Consider the following 24375-nt stretch of genomic DNA (forward strand, 5'->3'; position numbering starts at 1 on the left):
GTTATGTTGCTGTGCAGGGAAACGGCACTGGCTTTATGTGGTGTCGATGCCACAGCACAGCCATGTCAATAATTAGCCACCATAATAGCACTTCCTCTAACATGCATATTACATTATTACAGTGTCAGTGGCATTGTTTGTGCAAAACACTTATGTTGAAAAATTACACCAGTGTGAGCAGCTGTGCCCATTCTGTTTGATGAGTGTGTGCTGGTATTCAGACAGTACTACTCTATTGATGATCTATTTGTCCTGATGTTCCTGCTGTCCTGATGTTGTTGTTGCTGTGTATGCGTGCGTGTGTGCGTGCGTGTGTTCGTTCGTGCGTGCGTGTGTGTGCAGGGCCGTATCCACCCGGCGAGACTTGACGTAAATATTATTGTGTGGACGTTCAAAATGCATGAAAGCTGTTCAAATATAATAGTGATATTAGATTAGTAATAGTGGCCAATCATAGGGAGAGAATGGATATATGGACATTATACTACTCTTTACTATCAATTATGCATGCAGCTTGAGATGGCGACCCCAAAACACAGCACGCTGATATTTGCAAGCAACGATAAGCTAACGGCAGTCCTTTTATTGTATTTTAACATCAGTCATAATGGTGGTATACTTCTGGGTGGTACTGGTGCTGGAATTGATGTTGGCAATGGCACAGTAAAGATGATAATAATCAAATGTGTGTAGTTCTTTATAGATGCACCAGATTGAAGCATTTTCATTGCAAATTGTGCGTGCGTGTGGCTAATTTTGAAACCCATCTTATCACACAGTGCCATCCACTTCCCCTGCCAACCTGGGGAGAGCAGAGGACTGACCTCATGCTTCCTTCTATGAATGAGGAGTCCAAGCCGCTTCTTTTCACGTAACAAGGGGGAGTTTCCCCGGTTGGACATAGCGTGTGGATGGAACAACCAGTTCCTTTCCCCTCCATCAGGCGCCCCAGCTGCCCTTTATCATGATCTAATCAGTCATATGTACGGTACATCACATGATGCTTTTGCAATTGACTCTTATCTATAGTTTTTCCATTGTTCCATTGTCATGCGTGACATCACAACAGTAAGGTCTAAGACTTTCTCCTCATGATAGGAGATGTCTCATCAAGACGACACCATCTATCGAAGCTACCTTAAGTTATTACCAAACACAACCGTTTTGGTTTGGTACGTTATATAACTGGTAGAAGTTGATCTCCTCCTGACCTCAAGTAACACTGTCCTCTGAAGAGCAAGCAATCTCTGTAATAATTAACCATATGACACACACCCACTCACCTCTGCACCTACATTGTTCATGTAACGTGCGATGGAAGGGACAGAAGTATCGCTTGTCGACACGTGGGACGGGTTGACAGGATGGGAAAGGACGGGGTCAGCAACCTAATAGTCCTACTTCTGTTAAATGCAGTGGTGTGCCGTCAGGGCCAGCAAGGCCTTCTCTGCTGGCCCTGCACTTGCCTGATGCAGACATTTATATTTTATAATAAATGTTTATTTTTCGAAAATATATTGTATTTAGCTGCCATCATTGCACTGTCTCTCATTCAGACAGGCCAGACGTGCTGCTTCCATTCTGTGCAGGTACAACAGCGCTTGTTTTTTTGTTTTGTTTTTTAACCAATGAGATTTTTTCCTTGTGTTGTCTCCGGGTAAAAATCTCCACCGTGAGCCGTGAGGCCTTCAGAATTTCCACTGAATCACCTTGCTGTTAAATTGAATGGGAGCGATAGAGATATTGACAGGTTCCTTAGCCAATCCGATTTTGAGTTTGTCCTGCTGGGAATTTTCTTTCAAGTGCCAGGGTACTCTAGCTGGCCTTTGATGACGTTAGCGTCTTGCCTGTATCCCATCTCTGGGGGAAAAAAATGTCCAATGAGAAAAGAGAACTGGTGTTTAAAAGTTTGTGCGTGTTTTAAAAGTTCCCACTTTTAACTGAGATAGCTAAATTAACCGATTTAACTCACAAACAAACGGCTGAAGGAGAACAAACAGATTTGCTGCTGCTGCTGCTGCTGCTGCTGCTTGCAGCGCGTTGCAAACTTGCAACAACAAGCAGCACCGCTTGAAGAGTTGAAGGGGACTGCTTGCACTGCGTTGTCACGCTGCACCACCTTAATATATAGGCTACTCTAAGTGGACCATATGCGTCCTGGTTAACCAGAAAACACACAGAGAGACAGACTAGTCGGATCGTTTTTATCCCGGGACCCGCCGGGTTTCAGTCGGGTATCCCATTTCTAGTGTGTGTGTTTGTGTGTGTGCGTGTGCGTGTGCGTGTGCGTGTGCGTGTGCGTGTGTGTGTGTGTGTGTGTGTGTGTGTGTGTACTTGTTGCGTATAGTACTTATAACCCTCATGGGCAACTTTGACGATGGAGAGGGCCACTATATTTCCACACTCACTCCAGAGGGCCACAGTGCATATTACTGTCGTAGCACAAATAGCTGATCTACAAGCTCAAAACGCGCAGCACCACAGCACGTTTTGAGCTTGTAGATCAGCTATTTTTGCTATTATTTGAATTGAAATCCAGATTTTTTTGTTGACATTTTATGAACTATATACAAATACATTGGACAGAAGAAAATATCATTTTAAATTGACAAAATAAGCTACTAATTTAGACTGAAGTAAGTAAGGCTGGTCATCTTTGCAAATCAATAATAATAATAATAATACAAGTATTCTGATATTAACCTGAGGGCCACATTAAGTGTAGGTGGGGGCCGCCAGTTGCCCATGTACACTCTACATGGATTCTGAGGTGTGCTACCTTACCCTGCCGCCGAGCAGATATAATGAAGTGTGCCCAAAGTGAAAAGTTTCAATAATTGTATTCTTAGTCTTTCATCATCCTTTAGCCTGCTGGAACTGTCTGCTCTGTCAGTCATGACCTATTGTAAAAGTGTAAATAATTGAAAAATGTTGCGCGCACAACGCACATGTACGAGCAACCAGCACCCCTAGCCCCGCTCGGAACCCAACGGTACATAAAGTTTCTGATATTTGGATGACTTTACCCCGTAGGGTCCCGTGCCATCGGACACCGGCTAAATGGTACACAGACATAAATAACTTCGGAAACGTCCGTGCTGCGCATTCTTGATGGGGGTTAGATATTTCAAAAGAAGCATAGGCCTATAGGAGCTATAGGAGACAACGGAAACATCTGAGAATTTTCCTTTGGCGCAGAAGCCGTTAAGTATATTTTATCTGTGTTTGACCGTTTTGGCAGCTCTGAAATTCTCTCTTCCTTCCTTCCTTGACTTCCTTATTGACATCCCATTGTACCGCCTCCCGCATGACAGTGGCTAGCTGTGACAGAGCAGATCAGAGGCATGAACGTAGGGACAGGCAGCTATAATATTATCACATGCACAACGTTATGTGTGCGTCTGCGTGCGTGTGTGTGTGTGTGTGTGTGTGTGTGTGTGTGTGTGTGTGTGTGTGTGCGTGTGCGTGTGCATGTGCGTGCGTGACAAGAACCTTGTGCTGCCAAGTGGAAGACAATGAAGAAAAAATAATGTATCCCTCTCCCTGCAGATGCAGATAGCCTAGGCCAACACAGCCTCAGCACCAACTACTTGGCATATCTAGTGTGCCACCCCACACCGAGTACCACACCTCACCACTCGGACGTTGTAGAAAATCCCCTCACGCGGTGAGTAGGGGGAAAGTGTAGAGAAGATCAGTGTACTTAAGAGTGAGCGGGATTTAGTAATCTTCCCAAATTGGCGCACCTGGGGTGGGCCTAAATAGGCAGCAGAATGCTCAGGGAGCAAACATCTGTGTGGGGAGAGGTAGCACCACTAGAATTGTGGTTCTGAGTTCCATTTGGTGCCATTATGATGCATTCATTTCAAAACACCATCACTCATCATCATCTCAATCGTCAACATGTTCAGTGCCATTAATGCCAGTAATAAATAAGAACTTCTGAACTATCCATCTGGTCCAACTGGTTACTCTGATCGGTATACTGATGTCTGAATATAGAGGGAGGGCAGAATCCATTTCTTCCGACCGACGGTCGGTCGCGACGCACCCGTCGCTCCGTCGCGACGCACCGTCGAACGGTCCTATTTCGGTCCGTCGGTCCGTCGTTCCGTCGGTCGGTCGGTCCGTGGATCCGTCGCTCCGTCGGTCCGTCGGTCCGTCGCTCCGTGGCTCCGTCGCTCCGTCGCTCCGTCGGTCGGTCCGTTTTTGCGTCGCGACGGACCGCCGGTCGCAGGTTTAGGGTGGATGGATTCTGCCCTTGCTGCCCAAATGGTAACTCTGTCATTTCTCTACCGTTTTGGACGGGGGTGGGCTCTTTGGAATCGTGTGGCCCCCCTGGAGGTTTCTATGGGGGTCTCGACCCCCAGGGACCCCCAAATGGTAATGTCACCTGTGGACACTAACTGTAATTGTCTCGCTGTCTCGCTGCTGCGCTGCGCCGCACAGACAGCAGCTTGTGTGTAACATGTGCGTTCGTGCCGTGTTGCTGGTATATTATTATTATTATATTTTTTGCGCCGCCGCGTTGTCTCGCTGCTGCGCTGCACAGACAGCAGCTTGTGTGTAACATGTGCGTTTGTGTAAATGTTCGTGTAAATGTTTTAGGTCGGCCGGTCGGTGATTTGGTCTGTCCTTCATATATTTTTTTTTCTGCTCTCGTTGGACTTAACTTTAAAAGTCCAATGGAACACCTCTTTGTAACGGGCCGCTGTAGTATAGTGGTCTAATCCCTCGCCTCTCTATTCATTTTTGCTGAGGACGCTGGTTCAATTCCCGCTCGCGGCAGACCAAAATTATTATATTTTAGACAGACAGACAGACAGACTGCCTGTCTGCCTGCCTGTCTGCCTGCCTATAATGTATTGTAAATAATCTATTCATTCCATACGGCTATTTTTTTTTAATATAAAAACTTTTGTCTTTCGCGCGATTCGAACCAGCGTCGTCAGCACCAAAACATTGAGAGGCGAGTGATTAAACCGCTAGACTATAGCGGCCATATGTTACAAAGAAGTGTTTCATTGGACTTATAAAGACAATAGCACCCAGCTGCAGTCTCGCAAGGGGAGGGACCGGAAGTGCTTTTATTTCCGGCTTCCACGTGCACAAGCGCACATACACGCACGCGAAATATAATGCAATATGTAATAATCAGCTCATACATTATAAAGACATTATTGCATTATGAAGTTTTATTACAGTATGAGTCGCCTATGTGGAGGTTCTTAATGTAACACATTATTACATTATAGAAAAATCTATTAAGTTATGTGCTCGTCTTTTAATTACATTATGAGCTGATTATTACATTATGAGGTCAGATGTAGAGTTGCTGGCCGCCTCAGCTCCATATATGGAGATCTAGGTGATGATCCAGTCTTTTCAATGTATGGCTATCCAGGGTTTGATGAGGTCAGTGTCGGGATCTTATATCATATGGAAACGGCCATATATGGTGGTGTGACGTGTCATGAGGCGTGACCATATATGGAGGCATGACACGAGGCGTGACATGACACACTTACTGACTGACTGACGGGAAATGCAGGTTTTCATAGTAAATTAAATGCATATGGTCGTGTGTCTGTGGTCTATGGTCTGGACATGGTGTGTGTGGGACAGGGGTACGGGGTTATAGCAACTTATTACATTACTTAAATGCCTTGATATCATTATGTTATAATCGACCATATAGGCCTAGCCTATTATTGCATATCATTTTATTATTGTTAGATTTGCATTTCTTCAAATATGCACACTTATACCACCAACTAATAAGCTTTCAATTAAAATATTACCTACAACAAACTACTTCAAACTTTTCCAAACCGACCACGTAATTATGTTTAAGCACAGATGGTACTATATACACCCGGCATTTAAGCGCGCACCAGCAAGTGCGTGTCGTGCACGCGCATTATATTTCGCGTGCGTGTATGTGCGCTTGTGCACGTGGAAGCCGGAAATAAAAGCACTTCCAGTCCCTCCCCTTGCGAGACTGCAGCTGGGTGCTATTGTCTTTATAAGTCCAATGAAACACTTCTTTGTAATGTATGGCCGCTGTAGTCTAGCGGTTTAATCACTCGCCAATCAATGTTTTGGTGCTGACGACGCTGGTTCGAATCGCGCGAAAGACGAAAGTTTTTATATTAAAAAAAAATAGCCGTATGGAATGAATACATTATTTACAATACATTATAGGCAGGCAGACAGGCAGGCAGACAGGCAGTCTGTCTGTCTGTCTGTGTGTCTGTCTAAAATATAATAATTTTGGTCTGCCGCGAGCGGGAATTGAACCAGCGTCCTCAGCAAAAAAGAATAGAGAGGCGAGGCATTAGACCACTATACTACAGCGGCCCGTTACAAAGATGTGTTCCATTGGACTTTTAAAGTTAAGTCCAACGAGAGCAGAAAAAAAAATATATGAAGGACAGACCAAATCACCGACCGGCCGACCTAAAACATTTACACGAACATTTACACGAACGCACATGTTACACACAAGCTGCTGTCTGTGCAGCGCAGCAGCGAGACAACGCGGCGGCGCAAAAAATATAATAATAATAATATACCAGCAACACGGCACGAACGCACATGTTACACACAAGCTGCTGTCTGTGCGGCGCAGCGCAGCAGCGAGACAGCGAGACAATTACAGTTAGTGTCCACAGGTGACATTACCATTTGGGGGTCCCTGGGGGTCCCCAGGGGTCCCCGAACCTCGAGACCCCCATAGAAACCTCCAGGGGGGCCACACGATTCCAAAGAGCCCACCCCCGTCCAAAACGGTAGAGAAATGACAGAGTTACCATTTGGGCAGCAAGGGCAGAATCCATCCACCCTAAACCTGCGACCGGCGGTCCGTCGCGACGCAAAAACGGAGCGACCGACGGAGCGACGGAGCCACGGAGCGACGGACCGACGGACCGATGGAGCGACGGATCCACGGACCGACCGACCGACGGAACGACGGACCGACGGACCGAAATAGGACCATTCGACGGTGCGTCGCGACGGAGCGACGGGTGCGTCGCGACCGACCGTCGGTCGGAAGAAATGGATTCTGCCCTTGCTGTGAATATATATACATTTGTCCAGCAAACATAGTTTCTTTCAGACGTGGTTTGGAGTTGGTGGGTTGTCGGTGTCGTCCTGCTCTCCCAACACACCTAGCTGCACCAGGGCCAGTTGAAGAGGACAAGGAAGTTGAGAGTGAGGAGGATGAGGAGCAGTGTTGGAACTAACGCCCTTACTTTAAGTTACTTTACATAACAAAACTACTTTTTGCTGTAACTTGTAACGTAACAGTAACCATTATAGTTACTGTGTTTTCAATGGGTGAGTTAGTAGTTACCCACGTTACATAATGTAATCCAAAAGAACAGTGTCCTTCTCCTGCCAGTGTGGAGAATGTCATGTAAACTGACCAGAGTGAAACACATTCCACATGAGAAAGAGAAAGTGGCTTCCACAGGGCATAATGTCATCATAATGATGATCATTGGTCAACATAGGGTAACATAGGGTAATTACTTTAGGCCTGTCTGCAGGGCATCAGTATTATATCCATATCATTAGACTGGATATTGTCTGTGATTTTGGATGTTGTACTATTGGCATAAGTGTTCTATGCCTGTTTTTTAGAGTAGAGCTTAAAACAAACCACAACTGGACCAGTGACATTTTGGAAAAAATAATATTTGAAAACAATGTGTCTGAATTGGAAGATCTTGGAAAAACGAGGTCTTATTGCGACGTCAGGTTGCACTTACTATGAAAACGTGCAGGAAGCCTGTAACGGTCACATCGCGCTCTTCATGTAATGCTGCACAACAAGCGGGTGTCACGGTGACAACTACACAGACACATGCCTGTAAAGCCACCGCCCACTCCATAAAGTGTGAGCTACTCAGCTCGACCCCGCTTTACACCAGGAAATGTCGCATCATGGATCAGCCCAGCTGATGACAGTCTTGTCAAAACTTGACTATTGTAACTCCCTCCTTACTGGCCTACCGGCGTGGGCACTTAAGCCCCTCCAACTGATCCAAAATGCCGCAGCTCGCTTGGTCTTCAACCAGCCAAAAGTCTCCACCCGTCTTCGCTCCCTCCATTGGCTCCCAGTCGCTGCCCGCACAGAATACAAAACTCTGATGCTGATGTTGTGTACTATGTGAGCCAAGCCATTTGCCTTGATGATGCCACTGTTGTCTAACTTTAGCTTCTGGAACACTGAATTATTTCCCCCATAGTTTACACTAGCATTATCAGCACTGCATGCTGAAATCATGTCCAGTTGCAGGCCATTTTCTTCTAACTTGCTTGTAATCTGGCGGTGTATGGTAGCAGATGTCTCATCACTATCCTCATAAAAGTCAAGTATCTTGCTTTTCAAACCCAGCTCTGGGTGTGGGCAGTTTTGTCACATGGGAGTTCTTGAACCACTGGTGTTATTAACTCTCTCAAACCATTATCTACACAGACAGGTGCACGCACGTCTGTAACTATGGATGCTGCCTTACGTCCACATGCCATGTTCTTTGCAATATCACTGTCTGAAAATATGACCGATGCTGATGCTGTGCTGTTACCTTATCTGCGTTAATTGGAATCTTGTTTTGGTTTTAAAACAAACGTGCCCATGCACCGTGAAGCATCCATTGTCGGTGTCGCTTCACGTCATATTCACCTCCATGTGTCGCTGAGAAAATACTTTTACAGAAGACTATCACTGGCTTCACCCAGCGGGTAAATCGTTTCCTAGTCTTTGTTATAGCTGCACTTCCTTTACTTTGCGGTCGTCTTTGTTTCTTCCCTTTTGTCCTCCTCCATGTTTCTTGTTTCACTTTTCGTTAATTCTGCTGCTAACTTGTTGTGCGGTGTGTAATGTTGTTTTTCTTTTTTTGGTGGGCGTTCACTTAACTAGCCGCATTGATTTCCCCACGCTGTGACTGGCTGTTTGATTGACAACCAATCCTACACCCCCCTACTGTCACACACCCCCTCCCCCTGTGTCACACACTCTGTGATGACAACCTCCTCTGCTCACAGACAGTTGATAAAACCAAGATTTTAAGCGCACATATGGAAACTGGAGACTGTCAATCAGAATGCAGGACAACGTCTCAATTTGCGGGACGCATGAAAAGTTGTTGACATCTGGTCACCCTAGGTTTCACATACTGTAGATGTACAAAATAACAGCCCCATTAATGTTTTCTTTGTTCTTTTCTTTTTTTCTTTAAATGTGTGTCCGTCTATTCCGTATATGTGCCTATGTGTGTCCGTAAGAGAACTTTCTGTTTGTGTCAGGAATAAACCATGGAACATATCTTGACAACTCTCAACGATCTGGGAGAAGATGACTTTGAGCTGTTCAAGTGGCATCTGCAGCGTCCTGTTCATGTTGAAGGCCTCCAGCCGCTCCAAACATGCTACCTGGAACACGCTGACAGGAAGAAGACAGTGGATCTCATCGTGCAGAACTACACTACTCATGCAACTCAGATCGTGGGGAATGTCCTGAAGAAGATCAAAAGGATTGATCTACAGGAGAAGTTTCTGAACCGACCCAAAGGTGAATACATGGTGTGTGTGTGTGTGTGTGTGTGTGTGTGTGTGTGTGTGTGTGTGTGTGTGTGTGTGTGTGTGTGTGTGTGTGTGTGTGTGTGTGTGTGCGCGTGTGTGTGTGTGTGTGTGTGTGTGTGTGTGTGTGTGTATGCATGTATATATAATATATATATATATATATATTACAAGTTACTGACAAACTTGAAGACCAGTAGACTCTGAAACAGCTCTACAAGAATTTAGGGTTTACTACTAATTACTACACGCAGTAATTATGTGTGTGTGTGTGTGTGTGTGTGTGTGTGTGTGTGTGTGTGTGTGTGTGTGTTTGCGTGCGCGCGTACGCAAACACACACACACACACACACACACACACACACACACACACACACACACACAAACAAGTTTGACAAGATGAAGAGCCTTGCCTCGAAACGTCAACGCCATTCAATCTCTCTCTTTCTCTCTCTCTCTCTCTCTGCAGATTGCACCAGTGATGTTCCAGAGACTTCAGAGAGCAGTGCATCTTCCTATCAGAGACCAAATGATGGTAAGCATCCATCTACTGTATTTCAATACAATACATTCAGCATAGACCATAGAGACGCCGACAAATTCACGACCCCAAATGAGACAGTGCCACCACTTCTGGTCCGTTAGAAAATAAGTCATAAAGAAATGTTTTCTATTACAGTACTGTCCCAAATGTTTGATTTATCTGTTTTAATGTCACACACCTGCCATTTTCAATACATTTGTGTTTCGTTTTATAGGCTATCTATGTGTGGAAAAATATCCAAACAGCATCTTGCAAGACTAATTATTAATACTAATCTGGAGAATTGACTAGGTAGTTGAAAATGTCAGGATAAGTTACTCCTCCATTTAGTTGGGTTATTTCCCCAATTACATTCAGCCAAGGTAATTATACAACAACGGTAAAACACACCGTCGGAGCTCTGCGGTGCGTAAAACATATATAAGCCCACGTGACAAGTTCAAAATATAGACTCGCAGCCTCGTAGCCTCGTAAAGACAGCGGTGTCACTGAAATGCGTCTCCCCTCTGCTCTGTTAACATAATGGGTAACCCATTCAATTGTAAATTAAATGTGAAACACATTGAAGATATGTTGACAAAGACACTCCATACATTTGGAAACATATTTTTATTTAAATCAATATAGTCTTCAGTTAATTTTGTATCATTTTAAAAGTAGGCTATAAGTACAGTTGCATTTCAACTGGCTGGCCTGCGGTACACCGTTCTAACGGACCAGAAGTGGTGGTGCTGTGTGTGTCTCTATAACATTAAATCACTTCCTGTTTCCTGTTTCCTGTTTCCCCATGGAACTTCCATGGGGACAACAACCAATCGGGTTGTGATGCCAATCAAGATGGCATCACAAAGGGTGGTTCCACACAGTGGAGTCACGAAAATGCCAAAAGCATCTTCGTGGATCTACTGTCTGGATCCAGTCAAACAGGGACGACAGGAACCAACCATCTTCACATATCAGCACTCCTTACACAGAACAGCCAATCCTGGACAGGACGACAGACTTTAAATAGTGTAAACGATAAAATATATTCTCATGCAACATATATCTCTCTCTCTCTCTCTCTCTCTCTCTCTCTCTCTCTCTCTCTCTCTCTCCCTCTCTCTCTCTCTGTGTCTTTACAGATTGCACCAGTGATGTTCCAGAGACTTCAGAGAGCAGTGCATCTTCCTCTCAGAGACCAAATGATGGTGAACATCCATCTACTGTATTTCAATACAATACATACAGTATAGACTATAGAGACACACATCACCGACAGATTCAAACACCCCCAAATGAGACAAATTCACCCCCCCAAATGAGACATCTCTCATCTCTCTCTCTCTCTCTCTCTCTCTCTCTCTCTATCTCTCTCTCTCTCTCTCTCGTAGCAGATGTCAGTGATGTTGGAGAGTCTTCAGGTAGCACTCCCCTCACCACGTCCTCACAGCCTCCACAGGAAGGTAATCATTCATTCATTTCAATAGGAGCAGAGTGTCTACAGTCAGTGTGCAGAGGAAAAGTATTTAGTTACATAAAAAGTTATTCTGATTGAAATATTATTTTAAATATGTTTTCGTCTGGTCAAAATGTATTGTCTATTTACTTCTGTCTAGTATACTTACAGTGGTGATAAAAAAACTTGTGCAACAGAGCTGACTGTCACCTACTGTATATATCACTATATCACCTTTGATTTAAAAAATAAGCAACAAAGCAGATACATTGTAATCATGTAGTGATTCAAAATAGATTTTATACTATTTTTTAAGTGTTATAATGTAGGCTATTATTATTCAGCAAGTTAAGAAGTAATACTTTCTATTAATATAAGGATTGACTTTGTTCCCCAGATTTGCTCGTGGACACACAAGGACATGTAAAACTACGTATTTCCATCTACCAAAACGGTCTTAAAGCAAGAGTTGTAAAACCATTTGCGAGTGTACCTGAAGGGACATTCCAAATGGAGGATAAGAAGCATTTTAAAGGATGCTACACTCATGTCAGAATCATACAATTGGAGGACACAGAGTTCAGCAGTGAGCATGAGGTCATACAGATGGAGATGAAGAAAGCAGGCCAGGAGATCCGACTCAGTGCAATCTTTAAATCACCTTCTGGAGAAAACATCAGAATAGTGATGACCATTGGTATCGCAGGAGTTGGCAAATCCTTTCTCGTACACAAGTTTGTTTCTGACTGGGCAAAGAAAGAAAATGAACTTCCACATCTCACATTTGTGTTCCAATTCCGCCATCTAAATTTGCTGCAGGGAGGAGAGTTTAGTTTGTCACAACTAATTCACGAATGCATCCACACAACCAAATTCATCCCGGAAGAGGCTCTCGATTATATCTTCACAACGCTGCAGGAGTCAGGAATCAAAGATTACGACCAAAGTCCCTTCAAACTTCTGTTTGTCTTCGATGGTCTCGATGAAAGCAAATTTAATTTACCCTTCAAGACGGCCCGTGTCTGCCCCTATGACTTCACCCATCCCACCTCACTGGAAGTCTTACTGGTAAACCTCATAGAAGGAAAACTGCTACCCTGTGCTCACATCTGGATAACCACACGCCCTGCAGCAGCCAAACAGATCCCTTCTTGTTTTGTCGACATAGTGACAGAAGTGCAAGGGTTCAGTGATGACATGAAGAAGGAGTACATCATGAAGAGATTCAGTGATGAGAACCAGGCCAACAGAGTCATCTCACACATCAATGAATCAAGGAGCATCCGCATCATGTGTGAAATCCCAATGTTCTGTTCGATGACTGTCACAGTTTTGCAGCCCATGTTGAAGACAGACCAGACTGGTGAGCTGCCCAAGACCCCGACTGAGATGTACTGCCGCTTCGTCTCTCTTCAGGCATGGAAGGATGGGGAGAAGTATGGGACACCGGCTGATAGAGCTGTTCTTCTGAATCTGGCCAGACTGGCATTTCAACACCTGGGGACAGGAAACCTGATCTTCTACCAAAAAGACCTGAAAAAATGTGGTCTTGGTGTTGAAGAAACCCCACAGTACTCAGCCTTGTGCACAGAGATCTTCAAAAAAGACAGTGATTGCTTCCTTGGAGAGCCCATCTACTGCTTTGTTCATCTGAGCGTTCAGGAGTTTCTGGCTGCAGTTTATCTGTTCCATTGTTTCACAGAGAGGAAGATGGATGTAGTGCACACATTCCTGGCTGACTGGAAGATATTCCTGAAAATAAAAAAGATCAGGTCCCTGGACGGTTTCCTGAAGAAAGCCATGCTCAAAGCCCTGAAGAGTGAAAACGGCCACTTGGACCTCTTTGTGCGTTTCCTTCATGGCCTCTCACTGGAGTCCAATCAGTGTCTGTTACGAGCCCTGCTGGGTCAGACCGAGAACAGTTCAGAGAGTGTCCAGAAAGCCATCCAGAACCTGAAGGAGATGAACACCAATGCCTCACCTGACAGATGTATCAACATCTTCCACTGTCTGATGGAGATGAAGGACCAGTCAGTATACCAGCACATCCAAACATACCTGAAGTCAGACAAGACAGAGAAACTCTCTGAGACCCAGTGTTCAGCTCTGGCCTACATGCTGCAGATGTCAGAGGAGGCTCTGGATGAGTTGGACCTGAGCGAATACAATACATCCTTGAAGGGGCTACGGAGACTGATCCCAGCTTTGAGGAACTGCATAAAGGCTCAGTTAGTAGTTCATTATCAAGTTATTAGTGCCACATGGGACACCCATTATATGATGGGTGTCCCCTGGGCTAGTTAATTAAACTTTCACATTTTCCCCTCTGTGTCCCTTCCTGCAATGGAAAAGGATGAAATTAAAGGTATATTCAGTGATTTTACTCAAAAAACCTTAGGTTTCGTTTTTGGCTGTGGGACCCAGCCTTTCGTCCAATCAGGATAGAGAGCCAAAAACGAAACCTAAGGTTTTTTGACCCCCAGGGGTTAACTGGGGACAGGGAGGAACTCCTTATATGGCCAGCACACTCTATAGTAGGGAGGATTATCACAACAAAACAAAAAAATAAGTGATATTTGAATTAAGTGAAATCACTGAATATACCTTTAAAGCAAGTTACGTTCACAATTCACCACAATTTTATCAACACTTTATTATTCACTTTCCACTGAAAAATGGCCCGTGAACCATGTGATCTGACTCCTACACTCACTATGTTAGTTGAGGCAGGTGATCTGACTCCTACACTCACTGTTAGTTGAGACAGGTTATCTGACTCCTACACTCACTATGTTACTGTAGTTGAGACAGGTGATCTGACTCCTACACTCACTACATACGATCAGCTCTTTTTAGAACAAGTTGGGCTGAACAATACTTTTTTATTTGAGGTTATGTGACATGGTCAGTTAGGTAGGGACAAAAGTTCTCAATACCACAATGTTATAAGTCTTGTATTCAAAGATGAATTCAAAGTCAAAATATACATAAAATACTTAAAGTAAAAGTACTCATTACGCAAAATGTCCCGTTATCAAAATGTATACAAATATACATTTTTAAATAGCTGATACAAGGTTGCAACGTGTGTCATCGCGGTACGTTGTGAGCTTGTAGAGAAGCATTTAGGGCTGAAGTGGTTACTGTATGTTTTGGAATGCGTGTGAGCGTGTGCGTGCGTGCAGTTACTGCATTTTTTATATGAAGCACACTGAGTTTATCTGGTATGGAATGTGCTATACAATTAAAATGGACTTGACTAAATGCAGTTAATGAAACAGAATAACATGTCAAGGACCCCCAGAATTATCTGTATTTGGCCGTGGATGTTGTTCCAGGGACTCCCCCCAGAAGCAAAGATTTGAGCTAAAAGGTTTAGCTCTGAAAGAATATATATTCAAAGATTTGCGCCACACTTTCGCGATAAAAAAAATAGCAGATCTACAAGCTCGTAGCGCCGCACTCTGTGCCACAATTATGAGCCGTCATGAATGGGTTAACCCATTCAGGACGGGAACCCCTTTTGGTGTTTTAAGCATTATGCTATACTTTAGATTTAAAAAATGTGGCGCAAATCTTTGAATACAGTATATATTCTTTCACAGCAAACTTTTTAACTCAAATCTTTGCTTCTGGGGGGGTCCCTGGAACAACATATTTTGAGATAGGGGTCGGCAGCAAAATAAATGATTAATCTGGGGGTCCTTGACCTTGAAAAACGTTGAGCACCACTGACATAGAATTCTTTTCAGAAAACTTTTAGGATTTAGAAGCCTTTAAAGAAAATCAGCTTCAGGTCTAAATGGGTCAAAATAAAGTCCTCATTACGCACAATGTTCCATTTCACCACTTTTCAAAATGTACATAAAACTTTTGAAAAAAGCAGATCTACAAGCTCGCAATGTGTCGGTGCGTTGTGAGCTTGTACTACAATTTTGAGTCATCCTAGAGTTACGTTGCAGCGCAATATGGGAAGAAGGAAATTGCGGGATTTGACAGACTCCACTTCTCTCTCCCTCTCTCTCTCCCCCCCCTCTCTCTCTCTCTCTCTCTCTCTCTCTCCCTCTCTCCCTCTCTGTCCCCCTCTCTCTCTCCCCATCTCTCTCTCTCTCTCTCTCTCTCTCTCTCTCTCTCTCTCTCTCTCTCTCTCTCTCTCTCTCTCTCTCTCTCTCTCTCTCTCTCTCTCTCCCTCCCTCCCTCTCTCTCTCCCTCTCTCTCTCTCTCTCTTTCGTGTGTGCGCACCACACATTCTCTTGTACACACACACAGACACACACGCATATATACACATACACACGCACGTAGGCAGGCAGGCAGGCACGGACGCACGCACGCACGCACACATGCACGCACGCACGCACGCACACACACACACACACACACACACACACACACACACACACACACACACACACACAGATCAAAATACACATTTCCACCAACATTCATTATATTCTCTATAAGATCTCTATATCTCTTATATAGATCTACAAGCTCACAACACGATGCAACGTGTTCTGAACAAAAGTACTCACAATTGAAATAAAAGTATCAATAACACAATGTAGAACTCTGTTAGGTGAATGTCCGGTATTCAAAATGTACTTGAGTAAAAGTACCAAACTATTGGCATCAAAATATACTTAACACATTCACACATAGTTACTTTCCACCACTGTGTGTGTGTTAAGGCTGTCCACGAACATTCAGGGTTTGAATGTTCGCTCGTTAAGATTGGCACTCGAATCTTAATTTATGGCCTTGAACCATTCATTTTTATTTATTTATTATTATTATATTTATTTATTATTATTATATATATATATTTATTTTTTACTCAGAAATATTTCTCGCCGAGAATGCGATATGCATATGCGATATGCATATGTTCATGTTGTGTTTACAATAATTTGAAAGTCCTGCAGACGGCAGAAGAGACAAACACAGTGACACACACACACACACACTCAATGCGCTTCTGAGAGTAGCCGTCACAGGTGGAACAAATTAATGAAAGAGAGACAGCTAACGAGCAAGGCAAGCTTACACTCTCGTTTTAGCTGCCTGCCAGCAACTCATTCAACTATGGCTCATTTTTATGGAATGATGAGCTCGCTTCAGGGACGTATGTAGCCTGAGCTAACGTGTTAGGTTTCTGGTCTAGAGGGGCGGGTCGCGGCTCAGATTTGCGCACGCCCTGATTGGATCTCATCGATCTGTCCATCACCCCCGGCCCCTCCTCTCCCCCCTAGTGCAGCGCTACGTCACATCATTTGGAGCGACGCCCACCCGGAAGGGTTGACTCCCACTTTTAGACCAGAGCGGCCAATGCGTTCCTCCAGGCTTTACATTTTTGCACCAACAAAAATGAAAGCCTGGTACCGAGGCTAGGGACGTATGCTGACAATTTGGTTGCCCTACTCGTAGGATATTTGTGCTGCCCCCCTCCCGACTAGAGTGCTGCTAGCCTATTCCTCATGCAGATCGGCTATTTTCGCTGTTTGCGAGGACGCACACACGGCCGCTCGCAGCAGCGGAGCACATGTCGCCACTAGACGCTTTGTGTGTGTGTGTGTGTGTGCCCGCGCGCACGCGTGTGTGTTGGGAGAGAGAGAGGGGGAGACGCGCTGCGCTCTGATCATGTTCAAGACGGATATCTCGTGTTGTCATTATAGTGTATTAAAAGTAAAGACGGTTGTATCCACACAAAATGCACACCTTCCCGGTCGGCCAACCCGGTAGCAACCCTCACCAACCCCTGATGAACTTAACCATTATTTCACTGACAGTCTATGCAACGTCGCCCCGGAGGATCCATTTATGAATTGCAGCCTGGTTAAAAGCACTCGGAGAAATTAATTAATTAGAACCAATTAACCAAATGGTTCGGATGTTCGCTCGGAAATTCCTGCAAATGTTCGAGTCCTAAAAACAGGGCTAGGGTACAGCCTTAGTGTGTGTGTGTGTGTGTGTGTGTGTGTGTGTGTGTTGTGTGTGTGTGTGCGCGTGCGCATGTGTGCGTATCTGCGTGTGTGTGCGTGTGTGTCCGTGCGCGCGTGTGTGTGTGTGTGCACATGTGTGTGCGCGTGCATGTGTGTGTGTTTATTTATAATAATGTATTATTTTAATGTGAAGCACACTGAGTATCTGTTATGAAATGTGTTGTACAAATAAAATGGACTTGACTAAAGACATTTAATGAGACAGAATAACATTTTCATGTGTTCATCTCCATTCAGGTTGAGGAGATGTGGACTCACAGAGAGATGCTGTGAAGATCTGGCCTCAGTTCTCTGCTCCAACTCCTCTAGTCTGACACACCTGGACCTGGACCATAACGACCTGCACGACGCAGGCGTTAAGCGTCTCTGTGTTGGACTGATGTCAACACATTGTAGACTGAAGGAGCTCTGGTCAGTAGTCCTTTATTACTCTCTCTCTCTCTCTCTCTCTCTCTCTCTCTCTCTCTCTCTCTCTCTCTCGTGCGCGTGTGAGTGTGTGCTGAGAGCACGGGTGGTAGGTTGTGAGTGAATGCGTGAGTGAGAGGCCTGAAACTCTTGGATTCTACTGTTTCTGTTTGGCTTTTTCTGTTGTTTTTCGCATGAGCAGGTAAGGTTATCCTTTTCTTTATTTTCGCTGGGTTGTGAAGTTACTCGGCTGTTTGGCGTGACTTGGGAAGAGGCTTGGGGGGGTGATGGCGTCCCATGGGACGCCGTCTCTGTCCATTAAGCATGGAGTTCGGCTGGTACCGCAGCCTTTTGTTACGGTGGAAGAGGTTTTGTTGGCTGTCGGAGAACTGATTGAGCACGTTAACCTTGAATATGCATCGCGCATGAATAAAGGTGTTATCGTGTTTGTTAAAGAGGAAAGATATGTGCATCAACTTGTTGCGAGCGGTGTGTTCATACGTGACCTGTATGTACAGGTTTCCCCGCTGTATGCACCCTCTACGAGAGTTATAGTTTCAGGTGTACCGCCGTTTATCCCAAACGAGCTGTTAGAGCAAGAACTCAAACGCTTTGGCAAGTTTTCCAGCCCACTCAAGGCTGTAAGTCTCGGGTGTAAAGACGCAAAGCTAAAGCATGTTCACTCGCTTCGCAGACAGGCATACATGTTCCTCGATTCTCCTACGCAGGAGTTGGAGGTGTCATTCAAAGTGAAATATTCAAAGTGAAATATGACAATAGTCACTATATGGTCTATGCTAATGGTGGCAACATGAGATGTTTTGAGTGCGGGATGTTTGGACATAAGCGTCTTGCGTGTCCGCAAAAACAAAGTGCCGAGGCTGCAGCAGAAGGGCAGTCTGTAGCCAGGGCACCGAGGGCTAGGGTTAGGCTGAGGGCCCCGCCCCTTGATAATGACGATGATGATGATAGCGCAGCAGACGAGCAGCCAGTGGTAGAACAGAATGGTGTTGTTAGCGCGACAGACGAGCAGCCAGCGATAGAACAGATTGATGAGACAAAAGGATCAGCAGATGAGGCTGAAGTTGTGAGTCAGACTTCACAGTTGATACACTCGCAAACTGAAGCAGACGTGGCTGATGCTGGCGTTGACGTAGGTGCCTCTACAAGCTCCGCGGGGGAGGGGCCGTCAATGCCTAGTAGTAGCCCAAGTGACACAGTGACAGGTGGAGGTAATACCTCCTTGTCTAATAGTCAGCAGAACAGTGACACAGTGACAGGTGGAGGTAACACCTCCTTGTCTAACAGTCAGAACAGTGAGATGGAAGAAGAGGAGTATGTTGAACTTGAAAGTGAGCTAGAAAGTGAAGCTGAAAATGAAACCAAGGGGGTGAGGCAAAACGAGGCTTACTCCTTGCATGAAATAAATTATTTTCTGGATGAGACTTTTGGGAAATCTGTCAAAGTAAGGACTATTTTCCTAATATAGGGAAGTTTTTAAGGAGTGTCAATGTTTTACAGAAAACAGTTGGGACTGACTTATTGGACGAAAGAAAGAGGTTTCGATTGAGGAAGTTTGTAACTTCTTTGAAAAAGGCAGAGGAAGCACCCAGTAAGAGGGCAGGAAGGAGGGCTGCTGCCCTAAAAAGAAAAAAGAAGTAAATAATGATGATTATGCACCACAAGGGGTCTTGCTCACTCTCGAGCTGGTTTATACTGATCTCTATTTTTCTGCACTCTTATTTTCTGATGGGGGGGCTTAAGATAGGTTCTTTGAATATGAATGGAGGGAGGGACAGGCATAAGAGGGCTCTAATAGCAGAGGTAGTAGAGCAGAAGAGAATTGATGTGGTTTTTTTGCAAGAGACTCACAGCGATGAGGATAATGAAGTAGACTGGGGCCTGTTTTGGAAGGGCTCCTTTTTTCTAAGCCATGGCAGCAATGTCAGTGGAGGCATTGCAGTTCTCTTCTCAGATAAGTTAAATGTGAATATTTTGTCTAAAGAAGAGCTTGTAAAGGGGAGGGTGGCAGTGGTCAGAGCAGAAGTTGAGGGGTGTGTGTTCTGCTTTGTTAATGTTTATGCCCCTAACCAAGTCTCAGAGAGAATATCTCTTTTTAATAAATTAAAAGACGAGCTGGCCTCGAACCAGGACCTCAAAATTGTTTCAGGTGACTGGAATTGCACAACAGACTTTACTCTTGATCGTATGAGCGAGGAGCCGCACTTACAGTCATCTGTCAGTCTTAAAAACACAATTAGTCACCTAGAATTAATAGATGCTTGGAGACTGAAGCATGAAAAAGCAAGGCAGTACACATGGATTAAGGTAGTGGATAACAGGGTGAGTGCAGCTAGACTGGACAGGATATATGTATCAGAAGGGCTCAGAGGTCAGCTGACTAGCAGTTGCATTAGTCCAGTGGGGTTCAGTGATCACCATCTAACCTCTGTATGTCTGAGTCTTTCTTCTGGAGAGAGAGTTAGCCGTTACTGGCATTTCAACACAAAACTCCTGCAGGACACAACCTTTTGTCAGAATTTTAAAACTTTTTGGTCAATCTGGACTCAGAGAAAAAGTGATTTTGAGTCACTGAGCATGTGGTGGGAAATGGGGAAAGCACAGATCCGTGTTTTTTGCCAGCAGTATACATCTTACACAACAACTAACACTAGGGAAGTGATGGAAAGGCTGGAGACTGAATTAAAGAACATTGAAAGTGGACTACACTCCGACACAAGCTCCGGCGATGAGTCTTTGCTCCAGGAAAAAAGACTGGAGCTTAACTCCTTTATGAGGGAGAGAGTGAAGGGAGCTCTCGTTAGAGCTCGCTATATGTCAATTAAGGACATGGATGCTCCAAGTGCGTTATTTTTTAACTTGGAGAAGAAGAAGGCAAAGGGGAGGCAGATGTCCTGTCTAAAACTGCCAGATGGCAGGATTTCTACGGACTCTGGTGAGATGAGGAGATGCGCTGTGGATTTCTACACAGCTCTATTCGGAGCGGAGCCATGTGAAGAGCAATGCCAGTCAGAACTCTTGGAAGGTCTGGTCAAACTCACGCGCAGGGAGAGAGCTGACTTGGATAGAAACCTGTCGTACGAAGAACTGACCTCAGCAGTAGGGCAGCTAACTGCGGGTCGAGCACCAGGGGTAGATGGGCTGCCTATTGAGCTCTACAAGGCTTTCTGGGAATGCATGGGACATGACTTCCATGGAGTAATGATGGAATGCTACCAGAACGGCTCGCTTCCACCCTCATGCAGGAGAGCAGTTATCTCGCTCCTCCCCAAAAAGGGAGACCTAGCCCTCCTGAAGAACTGGAGACCCGTAGCCTTACTGTGCTCGGATTATAAAGTGCTCTCCAGGGCGCTTTCCAACAGACTGAAGGACCATCTAGGTGTACTAATACAACCGGACCAAACTTATTGTGTGCCAGAAATAACTATCATGGACAATTTGTTTTTAATTAGGGATGTGTTGGAGGTTTGTAAGGCACATGAAATAAATGTCGGGATATTATCTATTGATTGAAGTAGACCATGGCTACCTTTTCTCCACCTTGAGTGGCTTCGGTATTGGGGAGGGATTCATAAAATGGATAGGTTTGCTGTACAATGATGCAAGCTGCATGGTTAAGGTGGGAGGTGGGCTAAGTCGACCTATACCAGTGAGTAGGGGGATCAGACAGGGGTGTCCCATATCCGGTCAGCTCTACAGTATTGTCATAGAACCTCTTTTATGTAAGTTCAGGAGCACTCTTAATGGCCTATCTCTGCCCGGAATGACCCAAAGCCCCCCTTATGTCGTCTCAGCTTATGCTGATGATGTAAGCATTTTTATTAGGAACCAGGAGGATATAGAGGGTATAACAAAATGCCTTGACGTGTATCAAAAAGCTTCATCAGCTAGGGTGAATTGGGGGAAGTGTGAGGCCCTACAGGTGGGGCACTGGAGGGGGGAGGTGGTTCCCAACCTGCCTGGAGGCCTACAGTGGGGAAGGCAGGGGATGAAGTTTCTGGGAGTCCACTTAGGTACGGCAGAATATCAGGAAAAGAATTGGGAGGGAGTGCTGGAAAAAGTGCGTGTCAGGCTGTCAAAGTGGAGATGGCTCCTACCCCAGCTATCCTTTCGGGGGAGGGTCTTGGTCGCGAACAACTTAGTTGCCTCTATGCTCTGGCACAGACTGATTGTTCTACCTCCGCCCAGGGGCCTAATAGAGGAGGTGCAAAGACTGTTGGTCGACTTCTTCTGGTCCGGGCAGCATTGGATAAGGGCTGCAGCTCTGTACCTTCCAGTGGAGGAAGGTGGACAAGGCCTAATAGACATTTCCTCGCGAGTGTCTGCTTTCAGGCTTGAAGCAGGCCAGAGACTGCTGTATGACTGTGGGGCAAGGTGGCTGGGCACAGCCAGCCTAATATTAAAGAAGGCCGGTCGCTTGGGCTACAACAAACAGCTGTTCTTATTGAACCTGAACGAGGCGGACATTACAGGACTCACACCATTCTATGCCTCAGTCCTTCAAGCGTGGCAGGCTCTTCAGGCCTCCAGGGACCCCGGTGACGTACCTGGGATGTGGATTTTCGAGGAACCACTGTTCTACAATGACTTTTTAAAGACTGAAACGCTGTCATCACCCAGTCTGAGGGCTGCTCTACGAGAGGCAGGCTGTGTCAAGCTGGGGCACCTGCTGAAAGCCACGCGGACATCCGTGGATGCGCTGGGACAGATGGCCAACATCAGATCCTCAAGGCTTTTGTCGAGGATAGTTCAAGAGGTCTGTGGTTCCTTATCGGAGCCCCTAAGAGTGTATGCTGAAAACCATGACAATTCTGACCAACGGGACGATGATTGTGTGTACAGCTTTCCATCTCTAACTGTCACTCCTGCTGTTGGGGAGTGGCAGGAGGGGGAGGACCAACTTCTATCATTCAAAACCCCCAAACTGGGGCAATTCAGTGAGATGGAAAAGAAGAAGGCCTATCATACCTGTGTTAAGGTCTCACATGCACGCTCGTTGACGGGGTACAGAGCATCAAGGTGGGCTGGGGTTTTTGGCCCGGACTCTTCCCCGAAGGGTTGTTGGAGGTCACTGTACAAGAGGCCAATCGACAAGCGTGCGGCCGACCTCCAGTGGAGGATTGTGCATGGGGCCATCGCCACTAATAGACACCTGACACACCTGGATCCAAGCACAGGGGAGGGCTGTCCTTTCTGCTCACTACCAGAAACGCTTGCACACTTGTTTACTAAGTGTATAAGGTTAAAAAGTGTTCTTGACTTGTTAGAGTGGTGGTTCCTAGGATTAGGCGAAGGTTTTTCTTTTGAGAAATTTATTTTTGGTCCAAAGTATGCTGTAGTAAGGAAGATTGTGCATACGATGCTAAATTTCATGTCAGGTATGGTAAAGCTTGCAATCTGGATCACCAGAAGGAATAAGCTAAAGGGGGTTGGGTCTATAGATCCAGTGCAAGTCCTAACGGGGATGGTGGCTGCCAGACCTTTTTGTAACAAGTTGAGCTGATTTGGAAAGCTGTGGTTTTAATAAAGAGCTTTTAAAAATCAAAAAATCTCTCTCTCTCTCTCTCTCTCATTCTCTCATTCCTCTCATCTCTCTCTCTCTCTCTCTCTCTCTCTCTCTCTCTCTCTCTCTCTCTCTCTCTCTCTCATTATCTCATTCCTCTCTCTCATCTCTCTCTCTCTCTCTCTCTCTCTCTCTCTCTCTCTCTCTTTCTCTTTTGCACACATGTGTGCTCATACATGCAAATGCACAGCACACACTCTCTTGTACACACACACACGCATGTTGTGTCTGTGTTTTTAAACCCAGTATTGTGTCCTGCACATGTAGTAACGGATGGGTTATTATTATTATTATGTGTTGTTAACTTGTTTTGTATTATTTTGATTAGTGATGCTGAAATCAAACTGCACATGCACGCGCACGTGAGTCCGTGGTTGGACTGGGAAATAAATAATGCGCAGAAGAACTTGGCAGGCGACTGCACATTTTGTGGCGTGTGTGTGTGTGTGTGTGTGTGTGTGTGTGTGGCTGTGTGCCCAGTGTTGTGGCCCTATCTTTTTCTTCAAGCCTGTCTCTCTCTCTCTCTCTCTCTCTCTCTCTCTCTCTCTTAGTGTGTGCGTGTGCGTGCGCATCGGGTCAGTAGCCCTGATGTTTTTCACAGTCCTGTCTGCCATTAACTTTATATATAGGCTGTCACCCGTTGCCAATGTGACTGATGCAGGTTATGCCATCATAAAGTTTTTGATTTCCTGCTGTAAGTAGTCTCTCTCTCTCTCTCTCTCTCTCTCTCTCTCTCTCTCTCTCTCTCTCTCTCTCTCTCTCTCTCTCTCTCTCTCTCTCTCTCTCTCTCGTGCGCATGTGCGAGCGTGTGTGG

This window comes from Protomyctophum parallelum (assembly GCF_964188405.1).
Source record: "Protomyctophum parallelum genome assembly, chromosome: 18".
Lineage (NCBI taxonomy): Eukaryota > Metazoa > Chordata > Actinopteri > Myctophiformes > Myctophidae > Protomyctophum > Protomyctophum parallelum.